Here is a 19,421-nt window from a genome sequence, read left to right as displayed (position 1 = left end):
AAAGTGATTTCAAGTAGAACAGGCATCTCTTTGTCCACTGTTTATCGTGTTTTGAAAAATATTGCAAATGGATATGGCATTGAGCACCAGGGAGGCGCAGGTAGGCCCAGAATTGACTGTCGGTGACAGGAGGCGGCTTGATATTCTTGTTTCTAAAAACAAACGAAGGAGTTTAGAAAACTTAAGGCTGGATATGATTGATAGAGGAACTGTGGCTGTCTGTAAGGAGACAATTAGAACTGAGCTGCATGCAATGGGTTGGCACAAAAGTCGAGGAATTCCATCACCGATCATGAAACCTGAACAAAAGGAGCGAAGGTTGAATTGGTGCTTACAGCATAGACATTTTAACTGGGACAATGTGATTTTCTCAGATGAAAGTTCTGTGTGGCTGTTTCCTAATACACTGAAATTCTGGACCAAACAAACTGAAAACTCTTTGTATCAGCGCCCAAAGTACAGTCCGAAATTTAACGTGTGGGGTGGCATATCTGTGTTAGGGGCAACGCCCCTCTGTGTATTTGAAGGGAATATGAACAGTGAGCGGTACACAGATATTCTCGAGGGGATATTTACTTCCATCTGCTCACGTGTTCTATGGAAATGTTTGGATTTTCCAGCAGGACAACGACCCAAAACATCGTTTAAAGCATTCACAGGCCTGGTTTCGGACCCAAAATGTGACATTATTAGATTGGCCAAGCTATAGCCCTGACCTAAATCCAATAGAAAATGTTTGGGGACTTATGAAGGAAAGTGTCAATAAGAAAAATCTGACAAATATTGCTGAAATGAAAGAAGAGGTGGTCCGATATTGGGACAGCATAGACCACGACTTTCTAACTTCTTTGATCAGTAGTATGCCCCGCCGCATTGAAGCCTTCATTGCTGCCCATGGTGACTTGACAAAATACTAACTGTTCACCTGTCTTTGAATCTGGAGTTATGTTCTGCTAATATTCACATTTAAAAATTGCAATCTTAAATTCTCAATAATTTCTGGTTGTACTGTATATTTAACTTTGATCTTTTAATCTTATATTAAATAGCTATTTAAAACTATGCACGCAATCCCTTTTACTCATGTGCAAGAAAAGGATAAATATTTCTTTACAATCACAAACTGTTGTAAGTATTTCACAGATACTTTTGACCTTCATAGCTTAAATCCTTGCCAATTGCTTATATAAACACTGATTATAAGGTGACTCCCTTTAAAAACATACATTGTGAAACTGACCTTCCTTAATTCCACTAGGTCAAGTCCATTCTCACAATAGGGGTGTATTTTCTTTTCCCTGTTCGCCTACATGTTTTCTGTAGGCAAAATGGGATGTTGGCGAAATGGGATGTTGGCGAAATGGGATTCAACCGTTGAAATGCATAACTTCAAATTATCAAGTGAGGACATTGTATTATTTTACACCGATCTATCTTGTAATAAGAATATAAAAATTAGTTTAAAAAAATTTTTTTACACCGCTTTTAGCAATATTCAAGTAATATCACGACAGAGGACACCAGAAATGGGCTTCACACATTGTACCCTTGTGGAGAATCGAACCCGGATCCTCAACGTAACCAGCGAACACTTTAACCACTGGGCTATCCCCAGGCCCTCAATTAATAAAGAACTGAATAACTTAATGTACTGGTGATGGTAACCAAGGAACATCTTCCGTTTGACCCGTGAAGATCTAAATTACAATTTGTCTTATCAACCCAACAACTCGTTTGCCCGAAGAGGCTACTAACGGGGTCGTGTTGCCAGACTCAGTGACCTGGTCGATGCATGTAGGCGTGTCCCAATGCGTAGATGATATATAATATAACACCCAACTATTCACCAAAGAGAGACACGAAGGATTTAATGACTACTTACTGATCACAGTCAAGACCACGTGGGCTGGTTCACATAACGAAGCTTATATCACCACTAGAACTCCTCTCATTGTCGTATTGAACGGCCGTGCTACTGCGGATGCCGTCACTTCCCCATGCATCGTGCCTCTGATAATGTATTAATCAAGTGATTTATTTCCTGAATGGAACGCAACCATGAGATTTTGTAAACAACATAACCTCTAGAAAGTGAGAAAACATATTATTTTCATGAATGATTAGCATAATGATTAAGCTAGTTTTCACTGTGAATTTTAGACACCTGAACGAAAACTTGATTATTTTTTTAGTTAACATAATTATCATGAACTGCTATTTATGTTTCTTTCTTTGAGGATGATGGAGAGGATGATGGTGAGGATGATGACGGTGATGTATGTCAGTCTCAGGTTGACTACAATCTGTACAATACAGTGAGTGAGTTTAGTTTACGCCGCTTTTAGCAATATTCCAAGTAATATCACGACAGAGGACACCAGAAATTGGCTTCACACAATGTACCCATGTGGAGAATCGAACCCGGATCTTCGGCAACCAGCGAACACTTTAACCACTGGGCTATCCCCGAGGCCCTCAATTAATAAAGAACTGAATAACTTAATGTACTGGTGATGGTAACCAAGGAACATCTTCCGTTTGACCCGTGAAGATCTAAATTACAATTTGTCTTATCAACCCAACAACTCGTTTGCCCGAAGAGGCTACTAACGGGGTCGTGTTGCCAGACTCAGTGACCTGGTCGATGCATGTAGGCGTGTCCCAATGCGTAGATGATATATAATATAACACCCAACTATTCACCAAAGAGAGACACGAAGGATTTAATGACTACTTACTGATCACAGTCAAGACCACGTGGGCTGGTTCACATAACGAAGCTTATATCACCACTAGAACTCCTCTCATTGTCGTATTGAACGGCCGTGCTACTGCGGATGCCGTCACTTCCCCATGCATCGTGCCTCTGATAATGTATTAATCAAGTGATTTATTTCTTGAATGGAACGCGACCATGAGATTTTGTAAACAACATAACCTCTAGAAAGTGAGAAAACATATTATTTTCATGAATGATTAGCATAATGATTAAGCTAGTTTTCTCACTGTGAATTTTAGACACCTGAACGAAAACTTGATTATTTTTTTTAGTTAACATAATTATCATGAACTGCTATTTATGTTTCTTTCTTTGAGGATGATGGAGAGGATGATGGTGAGGATGATGACGGTGATGTATGTCAGTCTCAGGTTGACTACAATCTGTACAATACAGTGAGTGAGTTTAGTTTTACGCCGCTTTTAGCAATATTCCAGCAATATCACGACGAGGGACATTAGAAATTGGCTTCACACAATGTACCCATGTGGGGAATCGAACCCGGATCTTCGGCATGACGAGCGAACACTTTAACCACTAGGCTACCCCACCGCCCCCTGACCATACACTAGCTTACCACTATACCGAATGGGACTTCGTGGAGACCGTTAGAATTAGTCTTCAGCAACCTTTGCTGGTCCTTAGGAGACGATAGGGTGGTCAGGATCGCTGACCTGGTTGATGCATGTCTTGACCGTATCCCAAATACAAGGATAGATGCTCGTTGTGTCGATCACTGGATTGTCCGATTCAGACTCGATTATGTACGGTTTTGGTTTGGTTTGTTTGTTGTTTAACGCCGCACTCAGCAATATCCCAGCAATATGGCGGCGGAATATTGCAGACTGTGATGTTAAACAAACAAAAAACAAACAAAATCAAACAATTGGTTGACCATTGTTTTCGCAAGCTAGACCCGTTTGCGCGAAGACGTAACCAAGCTTACCGCATGATGGCTCGAGTCGCCATTCAACAAACAATAACGAAGGTAATTGCGACCAGAACATGAAGTAGTTATGTTGACATCGGGAGTGGATCAATGATTAGTGATCTATCGACGTCGACACACGCATGGCTAGTGATGTACTCCGTAGTCTGGCAGTGATTGATGAACGTGCTCCACGTTTCCGTGTCACCGGCGTGCGGTGGGGAAATGTACAAAAAAACAGACATAAAATACTGTGTGACCTCTGGCTACTACATGTCCCGAGACTATTGCTTCATTACACAGCTTCACATCGTTTATTGACCCTTGAAGATCCGGGCTAGAATTGATCTTCAGCAACCCATGTTTGACGTAAGAGGCGACTAACGGGATCGGTGGTCAGGCTCACTGACTTTGTTGACACATGTCACCGTATCCCAGTTGCGTAGATCGATGACCATGTTGTTGGTCACTGGATTGCCTGGTCCAGATACACAGGCAAACTGTAGCGCAAATAGGGTTGCGCAACGAAGAGAAAATTACCAGTCTACCTATATGCGAGCGAAGCAAACTGTAGCGCAAATAGGGTTGCGCAAATGTTTCACTGTGTTGCGCAACCCTGTTTGCGCTACAGCCTTTGGTCGATACAAATGGAAAGAGTAACAGAAAACACTTGATGTAACTGATATTCAAGCCCTAAACGCCGACTTCCGCGGTTTCGCAAACCCAGGCCCCGTCCCACAAAGCGAAGGCGCCAAGGTGATTGTAGAACCCATACTTTAAAGTAGGCTCACGATCATCATAGCGCCAAGACTAGTTTGTCTGGTTTGTCTCACAGTCCCTGAACCACATTATTTCCCCTAATGCATAGCCCTCCCTGCAATGCTACAGCCCTATATGAAGCAAGTCTGATTCTCCCATCTAACTGGGGCTCCTTTTCAATATAAAAGGAATTGTTTGTTTCTATCAAAATTATATATATATATATATTCATAGACTAAGCGTGAGTCTACGCTGAGACGGGTTTCAGGCGTATAACAATAGGGTCAATCAGGGTAGTTGGGGTTTGGTGTAATCAGTGTTGTGTGTTCGATAACATCATCTGTACCCACTAGTGGTGGTCCGATTAATTGAAATAATCGAAGATTGGTCGCAGTGACGAAACGACCAAGCAATCGATCATGTTTTCTCATAATCGAACACAAACAATTCTGGAACACTTGTTTTCATTAACAATATTTTTCACACGGTGGTTTTATCTGTTACATTCCATGAGTACTACAAGCTCGTTCCAAGTCATGATTGAATTTATCTTAAAGACCCCAAGAAAGTTATGTTCCTAACATACTAGTTATCCTTTCAAGATGTGAAATTTGCCCAAAAAACCCCAAAGATCTACATGTTTTTTCTTTATGTTTTTGTGCATTAACAAAAATAACCAGGACAAATTCATAAACGACGCTAACCAATTATTTTCGATGATTGATCGGTTGTAATGAAGCAATCATCAATTAGGAGATTTTAACCAATTCCAAACACTAGTACCCACCATTATATAGTGAAGGTTGTGGACAGTGACAGTCAATAATCTTTAGGTCTCCAGCAAGAACCACATTTGATGAAAAGTCAATCGTTGATTCTAATGAGTGGTCAAAACCAATATGATATAGGGGTGCCGGGTGGTGTAACGCACAGTAACAAGCTCTTTGAGGTACTGTGAGTGAGTTTGGTTACGACGCTTTTAGCAATATCACAGCGGGGGGGCACCAGAAATGGGCTTCACACATTGTAACTATGTGGAGAATCAAACCCGGGCCTTCGGCGTGACGAGCCAACGCCTTAACCACTAGGCTATGCCACCAACCCCTTTTAAGGTGGATGTAAACGAATCTACATTATTTAATGATTGTGTTCTCTGTTCGGACCGCAAGGCCACACTAAATCAATTCCTGTCCCTTCTAACTGGGGCACACAAACTATTTATCCGATGATTTCATTAACAGATGCATCAAAATGTTTCTCAGTGAGACATAGGTCATCAAATTCAGAAATGTTTTCAGGAATTTTGGTTAATTTATGTCTGACTTCTACTGTTTAAATGAAATATTGTGTTTATTATTACCTATACTGGAATTAATGGACTGGTCCAGGATTTGGCTCGATATCACCACACACAATGAGTAACAATTATTGGATTCCAACCACGTTTGCTGGTCTACATACTGCTTAAAGTATACTCAGATACAACACTAAACATTCAATGGATATCGGCATCTGTTCATGCATCTGTCGTGGAGATTATGGATACTATTACTAAGGATAACATAGAGAACTTGTATACGTTTTTCTGATATTTAGGTAAGTAGGACTGCATTTATATTAATCAGAATTCTCGAGTTCCGTATGGCATTATATCCGTCGTGATTTTAATTTGGTAACATCAAAGACAAGTACTTAGAGCGACGATAGGTTTACTGTCCTGTGATTCCTCTGCAGTGCTGAGAACAATGTTATTTCATCGTAATAACGGGTAACTGCGGTTATAGCGGTTGTTTCCTAAATGAGACGCTTGATGGAATTGGGGCAATTTGTTTGAATATGACCTCCTGGTGTCTGTGTAAATTAAATAATGCTCTAGTAATGAACAATTAAGTATTTCAACACATACACAAACCGAAACATGAGTCTCATTAACCTATTCAGACAATGACCTACTTTTCAGCCGATCCGAAATTTCTCTTGTGAAAGTAAAAATAGACACCACAAACAACTATGGTTACACTGAATTCCAATTCCTTGTGTCATTAGAAAATGGTATTTACAAATGAATTTTAATTTTAAACTTTAATAACATCGATTTCTATATTTTATAATGAGGTGTAGGCAGCATGACCTTAACTAAGACATCACAGACTGCCCCTGTTTGATGAGGTCGTAAAATGATTCATAATTCATCTGACTCACTGGTTACACCTGTTATGTGTTCTTTGTGCTTATTCAGTGTAGTTTGGTAACGCACAATGTGATTGATATAATATCAACGTACCAGACCGCCAAACTTTTCTAGCGGCAGAACCTCGTTTTGAGATTTCCACGATTTCCAGATTTCCGTTTGTCAGAGCACGCTGTACGACAGAGCACGCTGCACGACGTGTTTGCAAGTATTAGAAGGAGCGTAGTGTTGCAATACATAAGTGCTTAGATGTATCAAATAATCCTGATTAATATTTATATATCCTCTTGAATGAACTGGTCTCAAAATTCTGGACTACGTTATTGTACTACGTTGCGCACCAGGACGGAACCCAGTCATCAGGAAACGAGACTGTTGTGTAATCAATGTTTTGACTTGGCTTTAATGTCCACCTACGTTTAAATGCGAACAGCTGGATATTAGTGAGTGAGTGAGATAGTGAGTGAGTATGGTTTTACGCCGCTTTTAGCAATATTCCATCAACATCGACCAAAAATGGTCTTCACACATTGTACCCATGTTTGGAATCGAACCCGAGCCTTAGGCGTGAAGAGCGAACGCTTTAACCACTAGGCTACCCCACTGCCCCCTGAATTATAAAGAGGGTTAGTTCCGTCCATCAATTTTCAAAATATAACCTTATTCATCAGATATTGAAACAGGTAAACATGAATTGTTAGGACAGTTTGTTAGCCAGAATAGAACGGATTTATGAATTAATTTTACGACCATTTCGGTGAAATCCATTGCAGAAATGAAAGTCATAATGGATGTCTCAAGACCTGGAAATACGCACACTTAAATTACTAAAAGTTTCGGTCTGTAAAATCGATTACAAAAGTGGATGTAGATATACCGACATATAATAGACAACGCCGTATTGATTTGTGAATTAGATTGTGAAATGTCGAATTTCTTAACATGTAGTATTACATTAAAGCTTTGTGAAACAGCACGAAATTAAATGTCAGATATCTTAAGACCTACTCGGTAATTGTAATAGCAATATCATTCGACAAATATATATGTCAAGTTTATTAACACGGAGAATAGCTTACATTATATATTGGTTTGTCAAATATATTGAAAAGTTAAATGTGACCTTCATAAACGATTCATATGTCTGTAAACTAAATCGGGTTATAAAACAGATTACAAAAGTAGATATATATGAAATATATATCAAATCTCATGAAAACGTCCAGAATGATTATAGAGGCATATTATTTGCCATATGAATTAGACAATTACATTCCCTAATCTCAAACTCAATCTCAACTCCCACAGATGTCAACAACATATTCTCACGATCCGATGGAAATAAAAAATATTTTCCACAGACCTCGATCAATACAAATGAAAGACACAAACAGGATTAATAAATCAAGCAAACGACGAAACCAGGCGTATCTGTCTGTTAATGGCTGTAAAAGTCTCACATCACCAAACTATTATAGTGATCAAGATATCTTGCTACAGGCCGATTTGTGTCACACCAGTAGGTCACGCATCACGTACAGCTTTGTCACTGACATCGTCTAATATAGACCGCAGGTATTAGAAGTATGTAATAGGATGGATAGCAGCTGAACCCGAACTGTCAGGCGTAGCGTGACAGGGTCGCCCTCACTACTGTCGACGCTGTGTCCAATGACAGCAGTGTACGTTGTGCACGGCGCGGCCGCGACCTCTACTACTGGATCGCTGTATTCACTAGCCGCGTCGCTACTGTGAGTATCTTGACTTTCTTTCTCAGTCATGCCCCGAGGAAACATGTTTCCGTGGCGTTTCGTAGATCCTTTGGGGCGTTTCTTCACCGAATGTTGAATCTGTATGGATGTTTCTTAACTCAGTTCTTAGAATTTGGTTTGTATGTTGATTAAGAATGCGTTGAAATAGCATGTGATTGATGTAGTCTTTGAACGGCAATTGATACACATAAAGACGAGAATTTATGGATGTCAGCTTCTTTATTTTGATCGACACGACGTTTCGGAGAATATTCTTACTCTCTGTTCATATATAGCTGTTTGTTTCCTAGTCTTTTATTCACCGGATGAAGAAGTTGACATCTTTTATTCACCTGGTGAAGACATTGACATCTTTTATTCACCGGATGAAGAAGTTGACATCCATAAATTCTCGCCTTTATGTGGTTGATACGTTTCACATAGCCTATATGGTTTGTTTCCTAGTTTTCTATGACCTTAACCTTATTGTTTATTGTTCTGCTTATGAATTTAATGGTTGGACGATGTAGCTTCAATACTATGTTACTGAGAAACTGTCGACACGATGCTAGGTCTCAGTTCACTGACTCGCTCTTCGATCGTTGGATGTTGTAAACTGTTATGTATCACAGCCGTGTAACATCCGTCTTTCCATTGTGATTTGAGTAAATACTACTTCTTTCACGTGAGAGCAAACATCTTCTACATAACTGAACATATTATTAATAACCGCGTTGACATTTGTATTGTGTTGCTCTCGTAGTAGTATTTTGTTTGATTTTAAGCGGAGTGACCGACCCAGTGGTCTAAGATCACCGGTGTACAGGAAACCTGTGATCGTGGTCGATAATGTTTCAAGGTTTGTCGGTACCGTGAGTTTCCTTAAAGCGGTATACTCGTGGGACCGGCGTCTCAAACACTAAGATACTATTAAGCCAAACTGACTCTGTCCTTCCATTCTTTGGCCTGATTTAAATCAAAGTATTCTCTTTGATTTACATGCAAGAGGCTCTATCGCTCGTGTAGATCCATGCCCATGCTGATCACTGGATTGTCTGGTCCAGACTCGATTATTTCCAGACCGTCGCCATATAGCTGGAATATTGCTGAGAGCTGCGTTAAACAATAGCAGACAAACACAACTCTATCGTTCGCAAGGCTATGATAGTGTTCCTGGTTTAGAGATATTCGGCATTTCACCCTGTATTTGCAAAACTATTAACTTACGTCATTGTTAACAAACTGAAACATGAGTCTCATTAACCTATTCAGACAATGACCTACTTTTCAGCCGATCCGAATTTTCTCGTGTGAAAGTGAAAATAGACATCACAAACAACTATGGTTACACTGAATTCCAATTCTTTGATTTATAAGAAAATGGTATTTACAAATGAAGTTTTATTTTAAACTTTAATAACATCGTATTTCTATATTTTATGGCGAGGTGTAGGCAGGATGACCTTAACTAAGACGTCACAGACTGCCCCAGTTTGATGAGGTCGTAAAATGATTCACAATGTATCTGGCTCATAGGTTACACCTGTTATGTGTTTTTTACTCTTATTCCATGTATTTCAGTAACGCACAATGTGATTGATATAATATCAAGTCTGTACCAGACCGCCAAACTTTTCTAGCGGCAGAGCCTCGTTGTGAGATTTCCACGATTTCCAGGTTTCTGTTTGTCAGTGCTCGCTGTACGACAGCGCACGCTGCGCGACATGTTTGCAAGAATTATAAGGAGCATAGTGTTGCAATAAACAAGTGCTTAGATGTATCAAATAATACTGATTAATATTTATGTATCCAGTTAAATGAAATGGTCTCAAAATTCTGGACTGGTTATTGTACTAAGTAGCGCAATAGGACGGAACCCAGTCAGCAGGAAACGAGACTGTTGTGTAATCAATGTTTTGACTTGTACCAGCATCTGTTCCAGTACTGCCACCAGTATTCCAGGATTCATATCATATCAGTATCTACATATCAGTATCTACTATCCATATCAGTATCTACTATCCATATCAGTATCTACTATCCATATCAGTATCTACTATCCATATCAGTATCTACTATCCATATCAGTATCTACTATCCATATTATCAATATCGGTATAAACGCCATATTCATAAACGCCAGTTCACGCATTAGTCAATTACGTTTTCTTCCATCCATTTTCAGTATTCATCAGTATTAACAACAGTATTGACATCGGCATTCACACTCAGTATTCACATCCATATTCGCGGCAGTGTTGTTGTGGGCATTCACATCCATATTCGCGGCGGTGTTGTTGTGGGCATTCACACTTACGATTTATGGGTACCAGTTTGAAGCCCATTTCTGGTGTCCCCGCCGTGATGTTGCTGGAATATTGCTAAAAGCGGCGTAAACCAAACTCAGTTCATATCATATCATTATACACCACTCTTGTCTTCAGTACTATCGTCACATTAGAGAGATATGTACATTAGTAGCATCATAGAATAGAATAATACTTTGGGGCATGCCTTTTCAGGAATTTGTGTTACATCAGCAGAGCTACTGACACATTAGAGAGATACCAAACATATTTACATAAATTCTTTGATTTCATACATTAGTATTGCATCAGTATCCAAACCAGTATTGACACAGGTATTGGTATTAGTATTCACACCATTATTGGGAGCAGCATTGACATCACTATTCACAACAGTACTGGCACCAGTATTCACAAAAGTATTGACATCAGTATGCACAACAGAATTGACCAAAGTAGGTTTATTAGTATTCACACCATTATTGGGAGCAGCATTGACATCACTATTCACAACAGTACGGGCACCAGTATTCACAAAAGTATTGACATCAGTATTCACACCAGGATTCTCACAAGTATTGGTATTAGTAGTCACGAGTATTTGGAGCAGTATTGGCACCAGTATTGTCTTCAGTACTCACGTCAGTATGTACATTAGTATTTGTATCAGTATCTAAACCAGTATTAACACAAGTATTGACCAAAGTATTCATACAAGTATTGACAACAGTATTCACGTCACAATAGACACCGGTATTAACACAGTGCTGACGTCAGTATCCACATAATAAAAAGATCAGTATATATTTCAGTATGTAGTACATTAGATGTGCATGTTATTGATAAACACGGCCAGTAATTGCTCCACTTAGCATGACTGTGTTGACATACACGTTGGTCGTGTTGTACTGACCCGGAACGCACCCGGTACTGCTCAGTTCAACTGAACCTACTCGTTAATGCTTTAAATGAACAACAGCAGGTGAACAGAATATAGGGCAGATCCAAAGGCTCGGTAGCTCACCTAACAAGTTTTCTTACCCGCGAACCATGCTGTTTCCCACCCGACCCGCCTTATCTGTAATACATATTGCCGATGTGACGTTAAATATTAACTCACTCACTATCTGTAATACAAAAGCCATAAATGAAGTAATTCAGGAATTCCTCTGAATCACCCATCTCATTGGGTTCCTTTTAAATTTGAATCAAATCCTTTGTTTCCATCAAAATTATATATACTGGACAAAATAAGTCAGGGGTATTGGTATTTTTATGATTGATATTTTATCAGTGTGTCAATGAATAAAGAGATCATTATTCATAATTTCAAAATTTACATATATCCCTAACTATTTTTGCCCAGTATATTTTCAGAGGCTAAATGTTATATTGTAATTTACATAATGAAGTGTTTGGGATCTTAACAATTTTGACGGGATAGTTGTTGTAGTGAAAATTGAGCCCATAATTTCGCAACATAACCCCTGAAATATTCAACATTCCCAACCTTTAGTGTTCAGTATATATTGGCAAGTGGGTAGGTTCAGCACAGAAACATGGGTGAGTGAGTGAGTTTAGTTTTAGCTATATTCCAGCAATATCAGGGCGGGGGACACCAGAAATAGGCTTCACACATTGAACCCATGTGGGGAATCGAGCGGGTGTTGGGTGTGACGAGCGAACACTTTAACCACAAGGCTACCCCACCACCCCCGAGGGCGGGAGAACAATTAAACATGGCGTGTGTGAGTGAGTGAGTATGGAATTACGCCGCTTTTAACAATATTCCAGCAACATCACGGCGGGGGACACCAGATATTGTCCCCATGTGCGGAATCGAACGGGTGTTCGGTGTGACGAGCGAACACTTTAACCACAAGGCTACCCACCTCCCCTCACCAAAACCTTCGTGTGCCCCGTTTACCAGTTCCTAGTAGATACGTGAGGTGAGGTGAAATTGGGTTTAACGTCGTGCTTGAGAATATTTCGCTCATATGACGACGTGCATGCGTGTGTATGTGTATGTGCGGCTGCTTGTACTAGCCCAGACTGAAGCTGTTTTTATAGTGCTAGCCCACTGAGATACCATGCCGCAGTGAAGCATGAATACCCCTCTCAGACACATTATACTGACTCCGAGCCGACCAGTCCTTGTTGTACCTATTAATGCCGAGCGCCAGACAGGGACCAACAAGTACCATATTTTAAAGTCTTTTGGTATGACGCGGTCGGGGATCGAACCCGCGACCTTCCGCTCTCCGGGCGGACGCTCTAACCATTACACCAAGGAGGCGGTAGTAGATACGTATTGCCACAAGGTAACAGAGGATAACCCGAACGCCGTTCTATACAGTGGTTATCACATTTTCACGATTGTGAACTGAATTAGTCGCTCTGTTTCAAAACAAACGTCCCATCATCCACCATTATTGATGGACAATGAAGTCACCAACCAATTATCTGAACAGTTTAATATCGTTCAGCGCTACAGGTGCTTTGAAGAATCTGCCTTGTATAATACAACTTCCTTGAAGACCTGGGTTAGTATTGATCTTCAGCAGTACATGCTTTTCGTAAGGGTTTGTCCTAAATGGCCTCTAACGGGATCAGGTGGTCAGGCTCGCTGTCTTGATTAATGCATGTCATGTTATCCCATTTGCGTAGATCGATGCTTATTATGGCACTTGCTGGATTATCTGGTCCTAACCATCAAACATTCTGTCTTCACAGTCCCTGATCTACATTATTATACCTACTGCCTAGCCCTCCCTGCAATGTAGTCTGTCTCACAGTCCCTGATCTACATTATTATACCTACTGCCTAGCCCTCCCTGCAATGTAGTCTGTCTCACAGTCCCTGAACCACATTATTTTCCCTACAGCCTAGCCCTCCCTGCAATATAGTCTGTTTCACAGTCCCTGATCTACATTATTATCCCCACTGCCTAGCCCTCCCTGCAATGTAGTCTGTCTCACAGTCCCTGATCTACATTATTATCCCTACTGCCTAGCCCTCCCTGCAATGTAGTCTGTCTTCACAGTCCCTGATCTACATTATTATCCCTACTGCCTAGCCCTCCCAGCAATGTAGTCTGTCTCACAGTCCCTGAACCACATTATTTTCCCTACAGCCTAGCCCTCCCTGCAATGTAGTCTGTCTCACAGTCCCTGATCTACATTATTATCCCTACTGCCTAGCCCTCCCTGCAATGTAGTCTGTCTCACAGTCCCTGATCTACATTATTTTCCCTACAGCCTAGCCCTCCCTGCAATGTAGTCTGTCTCACAGTCCCTGAACCACATTATTTTCCCTACCTGGCCCTGGCCCTCCTGCCATGTAGTCTGTCTCACAGTCCCTGACACATTATTTTCCCTACAGCCTAGCCCTCCCTGCAATGTAGTCTGTCTCACAGTCCCTGATCTACATTATTTTCCCTACAGCCTAGCCCTCCCTGCAATGTAGTCTGTCTCACAGTCCCTGATCTACATTATTTTCCCTACAGCCTAGCCCTCCCTGCAATGTAGTCTGTCTCACAGTCCCTGATCCACATTATTTTCCCTACAGCCTAGCCCTCCCTGCAATGTAGTCTGTCTCACAGTCCCTGATCTACATTATTTTCCCTACAGCCTAGCCCTCCCTGCAATGTAGTCTGTCTCACAGTCCCTGAACCACATTATTTTCCCTACAGCCTAGCCCTCCCTGCAATGTAGTCTGTCTCACAGTCCCTGAACCACATTATTTTCCCTACAGCCTAGCCCTCCCTGCAATGTAGTCTGTCTCACAGTCCCTGAACCACGTTATTTTCCTTACTGCCAAGCCCTCCCTGCTATGTAGTCTGTCTCACAGTCCCTGAACCACATTATTTTCCCTACAGCCTAGCCCTCCCTGCAATGTAGTCTGTCTCACAGTCCCTGAACCACATTATTTTCCCTACAGCCTAGCCCTCCCTGCAATGTAGTCTGTCTCACAGTCCCTGAACCACATTATTTTCCCTACAGCCTAGCCCTCCCTGCAATGTAGTCTGTCTCACAGTCCCTGAACCACATTATTTTCCCTACAGCCTAGCCCTCCCTGCAATGTAGTCTGTCTCACAGTCCCTGAACCACATTATTTTCCCTACAGCCTAGCCCTCCCTGCAATGTAGTCTGTCTCACAGTCCCTGAACCACATTATTTTCCCTACAGCCTAGCCCTCCCTGCAATGTAGTCTGTCTCACAGTCCCTGAACCACATTATTTTCCCTACAGCCTAGCCCTCCCTGCAATGTAGTCTGTCTCACAGTCCCTGAACCACATTATTTTCCCTACAGCCTAGCCCTCCCTGCAATGTAGTCTGTCTCACAGTCCCTGAACCACATTATTTTCCTTACTGCCTAGCCTTCCCTGCAATGTAGTCTGTCTCACAGTCCCTGAACCATATTATTTTCCTTACTGCCCAGCCCTCCCGGCAATGCTAAAGCCCTAAATGAAGCAAGTCTAGATTCACCCATCTGGCTGGGGCTCCTTTTCAATTTGAATGGGTTTATTTGTTACTATCAAAATATATATTCAGAGACTAAGCGAATATGTGTGTCAGTATGTGTCTAATAGACAATCTGAAGAATTGCTAAACAAAGAAATAAATAATACCTGTATAATGTAACCCCACATATAGTATGACCAGAAAGTACTTTAGAGTATTATAACAAAGACATCAGATCAGCTAAAGTGATTTCAAGTAGAACAGGCATCCCTTTGTCCACTGTTTATCGTGTTTTGAAAAATATTGCAAATGGATATGGCATTGAGCACCAGGGAGGCGCAGGTAGGTCCAGAAAATTGACTGTCGGTGACAGGAGGCGGCTTGGTATTCTTGTTTCTAAAAACAAACAAAGGAGTTTAGAAAACGTAAGGCTGGATATGATTGATAGAGGAACTATGGCTGTCTGTAAGGAGACAATTAGAACTGAGCTGCATGCAATGGGTTGGCACAAAAGTCGAGGAATTCCATCACCGATCATGAAACCTGAACAAAAGGAGCGAAGGTTGAACTGCTGCTTACAGCATAGAAATTTTAACTGGGACAATGTGATTTTCTCAGGTGAAAGTTCTGTGTGGCTGTTTCCTAATACACTGAAATTTTGGACCAAACAAACAGAAAAACATTTGTATCAGCGCCCAAAGTACAGTCCGAAATTTAACGTGTGGGGTGGCATATCTGTGTTAGGGGCAACGCCCCTCTGGGTATTTGAAGGGAATATGAACAGTGAGCGGTACACAGATATTCTCGAGGGACATTTACTTCCATCTGCTCTCATGACTTTCTAACTTCTTTGATCAGTAGTATGCCCCGCCGCATTGAAGCCTGCATTGCTGCCCATGGTGACTTGACAAAATACTAACTGTTCACCTGTCTTTGAATCTGGAGTTATGTTCTGCTAATATTCACATTTAATACGTGAGTAATGAGTGAAAAAATTAAAAAAAATAAAAATCTTTAAATTCTCAATAATTTCTGGTTGTACTGTAGTTACTTATTTGATCATTTATATTTCCTTTAGCGGTGTTTGCTTTTCATCACTCATGGAGAAAGGTTAGCAAGGCTACACAGATTACTCTTAATAAATATTCCTTAAGTAAAATCCGTCTTATCAAACAAACACAACATGCTATTATGAAAACCGCTCAAGCAAATACATCGCTGAGGAATCTAAATTGACTTAACGCCTATTGATAAAACATCAATAGTCTGGTATGTCTGTGAGAAAGGATGCTGAGCAGGGACACAAAAGTCACATCAGAGTTTGAAAACAGCATGTTAGTTAAATGTCATTACACGTTTTTTAATCCTTTTACTTTTTCCATTTAAATGTATTTAGGTAATGTTACATTGTAAAACTCGCGTTCCCTCAGCTTGGATAATTGGCATGCGCTGACATTAATTGCTATTGTATTTTAATGCTTTCCCTTTGCCCTCAAGGTTAATTCTTTGTAAGAATATACTGACTCACGAAAGCTGTAAGTACATGTGCACTCACCAAACTAGGAAGGTTGACTGTGAAAGTTGTTAAGACACAAGGAGTGAGTGAGTGAGTATAGTTTTACGCTGCTTTTAGCAATATTCCAGCAATAACACGGCAGGGGACACCAGAAATGGGTTTCACACATTGTACCCATGTGGTGACTCGAACCCGGGTCTTCGGCGTGACGAGCGAACGCTTTAACCACTAGGCTACCCCACCGCCCCTAAGGACACAAGGAGTGAGTGAGGGAGTATAGTTTTACGCTGCTTGTCGCAATATTCCAGCAATATCACGCCGGGGGACACCAGAAATGGGTTCCACACATTGTGCCCATGTGGTGACTCGAACCCGGGTCTTCGGCGTGACGAGCGAACGCTTTAACCACTAGACTACCCCACCGCCCCTAATACACAAGGAGTGAGTGAGTGTGTAGACAAGGAAAATGTGATAAGTTGGGTTTGTCTGCTGTTTAAACTTCACTTACAAATATTTCATCATTATGGCGGCGGTCTGTAAATAATCTGGATTAGGTCAGACAATCCAGTGACTGGCATCATAAGTTATGCAATTGGGATACGGTGACATGACTAAGCTAAACTGACACTTGTACATTTGTATTTGTCCTAAATATTACAAACGTTATCAAACTTTTACTAGGCAGAAAACAGTTAACGGAACACAGCAAAGTTAATGTCCAAAATTTATCTTAGACAAATACATCACCATACATAACCTTTTTTCTGTTTCACTTAAGACTTCATCAAATACGTGCGTTTACTACAATTTTTCCGGTTGTGTAAATGTTAGGTTATTCGAGTGAGTGAGTGAGTGATTGGGTGGTGGGTTCGGTGGGTGAGTGAGTGAATGAGTGGGTGGATGGGTGCATAACAACAGAAAAATCTCACAGCATTTATTTTCGAACAAGAATACGGACCGAGCCCATTGACCAAGTTGCTGGACAGGTAAATGAGCTTGTATATATATATAAATGTAACAAGTTTGTACCTGTTGACCTGTCACTAAAAGATGTAGCCCACATTAAGAAGGGGCGGTGGGGTAGCCTTGAGGATTAAAGTGTTCGATCGTCAAAGCCGATTCCCCGGGTTCTATTCCTCACATATTTGGAGACCATTCTGGTATCCCCCAATACGATACAGCAAAATATTTCAAAGGGCGGCATAAAACTGTACTCACTCACTAACATACTTCTCTGACAAGCAAGTTGCTTCACTCGTTTAAGTCAGTTTATCTTACACAACCTCGCAACTCGCAAAGTATTTAAACTTACGAAACAGTTCCAAATGAGTCTGATGGCCGAACGTGTCGGGTGTTGTTATTACAACACCTTCGATAAAACAATTGTTCCATGAATAGAAAATGCTTCGAGTGTACTTGCATGTTGATAACGCTTTGTCACGTACAACCGGAAATTAGAGGAAATGTGGGAACCCGTCGCTCCCACTTGTCTCAGAATGAGGCATGAAATATGTATGTCTGATGGACACTTACACGCAGTTTTCCCCCATAAATGATCTACTCTCCCAGACGCATTGTAGATGAATTACACCGGGGATTGTAGCAGCAAAGACTCCCCATGTTGATGCTTATATACTCAGTAATACAAGTGTATATTCAGAGTGAATATGTTCTCTGCAGTACACGTGTAAATTCAGTGTGTGTTCTCAGTAGTAAAGGTGTGTATTCAGATTGAATATGTTCTCTGTAGTACACGTGTATATTCAGTGTGTGTTCTCAGTAGTACACGTGTATATTCAGAGTGCGTTCTCAGTAGTACACGTGTATATTCAGAGTGAATATGTGGTGTCCTCCCATTACGCAGACAGGCAGTTCGCAGACGCCTTTAAACAACAACATTTACGATTCAATGCACAGGTTAGCTACTGCCTGTTACCTACACATTATAATGGAATAGTCCAAATAAAAACACAAGAAAAATATATTTCAGAAATTCAATTCTACTAAATAGAACAACACGAGTTTTTCTTCAGGATTTATTCCCACCTGTAGTAGGCAACAGGACAAGTTATGAGTTCAAAAAGTCATCTGTCAACCGAATATGTTCTCAGTAGTACACGTGTATATACTTTGTGTGTTCTCCGTAGTTCACGTGCATATTCAGTGTGTGTTCTCCGTAGTTCACGTGTATATACTTTGTGTGTTCTCCGTAGTTCACGTGCATATTCAGTGTGTGTTCTCCGTAGTTCACGTGCATATTCAGTGTGTGTTCTCCGTAGTTCACGTGTATATACTTTGTGTGTTCTCCGTAGTTCACGTGCATATTCAGTGTGTGTTCTCCGTAGTTCACGTGCATATTCAGTGTGTGTTCTCCGTAGTTCACGTGTATATACTTTGTGTGTTCTCCGTAGTTCACGTGCATATTCAGTGTGTGTTCTCCGTAGTTCACGTGCATATTCAGTGTGTGTTCTCCGTAGTTCACGTGCATATTCAGTGTGTGTTCTCCGTAGTTCACGTGTATATTCTCCGTAGTGTGTGTGTGTTCTCCGTAGTTCACGTGCATATTCAGTGTGTGTTCTCCGTAGTTCACGTGTATATATGCTTTGTGTGTTCTCCGTAGTTCACGCATATTCAGTGTGTGTTCTCCGTAGTTCACGTGCATATTCAGTGTGTGTTCTCCGTAGTTCACGTGCATATTCAGTGTGTTCTCCGTAGTTCACGTGTATA

The 19,421-nt window shown here is 41.0% G+C and overlaps 1 protein-coding gene across 3 annotated transcripts in view; it reads left to right on the top strand.

The window, feature by feature from the left end:
- LOC124280337 (melatonin receptor type 1B-A-like) overlaps nt 1–19,421 on the top strand; it is a 53,672-nt gene that overhangs the window by 20,167 nt on the left and 14,084 nt on the right. Inside the window, exon 1 of one of the 3 annotated variants that reach the window (XM_046716236.1) lies at nt 8,251–8,408. The exons of the other annotated variants lie outside the window; for them this stretch is intronic. The gene's annotated coding sequence lies outside the window, so the exon portion shown is untranslated. Of the gene's footprint in view, nt 1–8,250; nt 8,409–19,421 lie in introns of those variants that run through there. 3 annotated transcript variants of the gene reach the window in all.

The sequence above is a fragment of the Haliotis rubra genome, unplaced genomic scaffold (genome assembly GCF_003918875.1).
Source record: "Haliotis rubra isolate DU_JTF1 unplaced genomic scaffold, ASM391887v1 Scf265, whole genome shotgun sequence".
Lineage (NCBI taxonomy): Eukaryota > Metazoa > Mollusca > Gastropoda > Lepetellida > Haliotidae > Haliotis > Haliotis rubra.
This window is presented reverse-complemented; position numbering and strand designations above follow the sequence as displayed.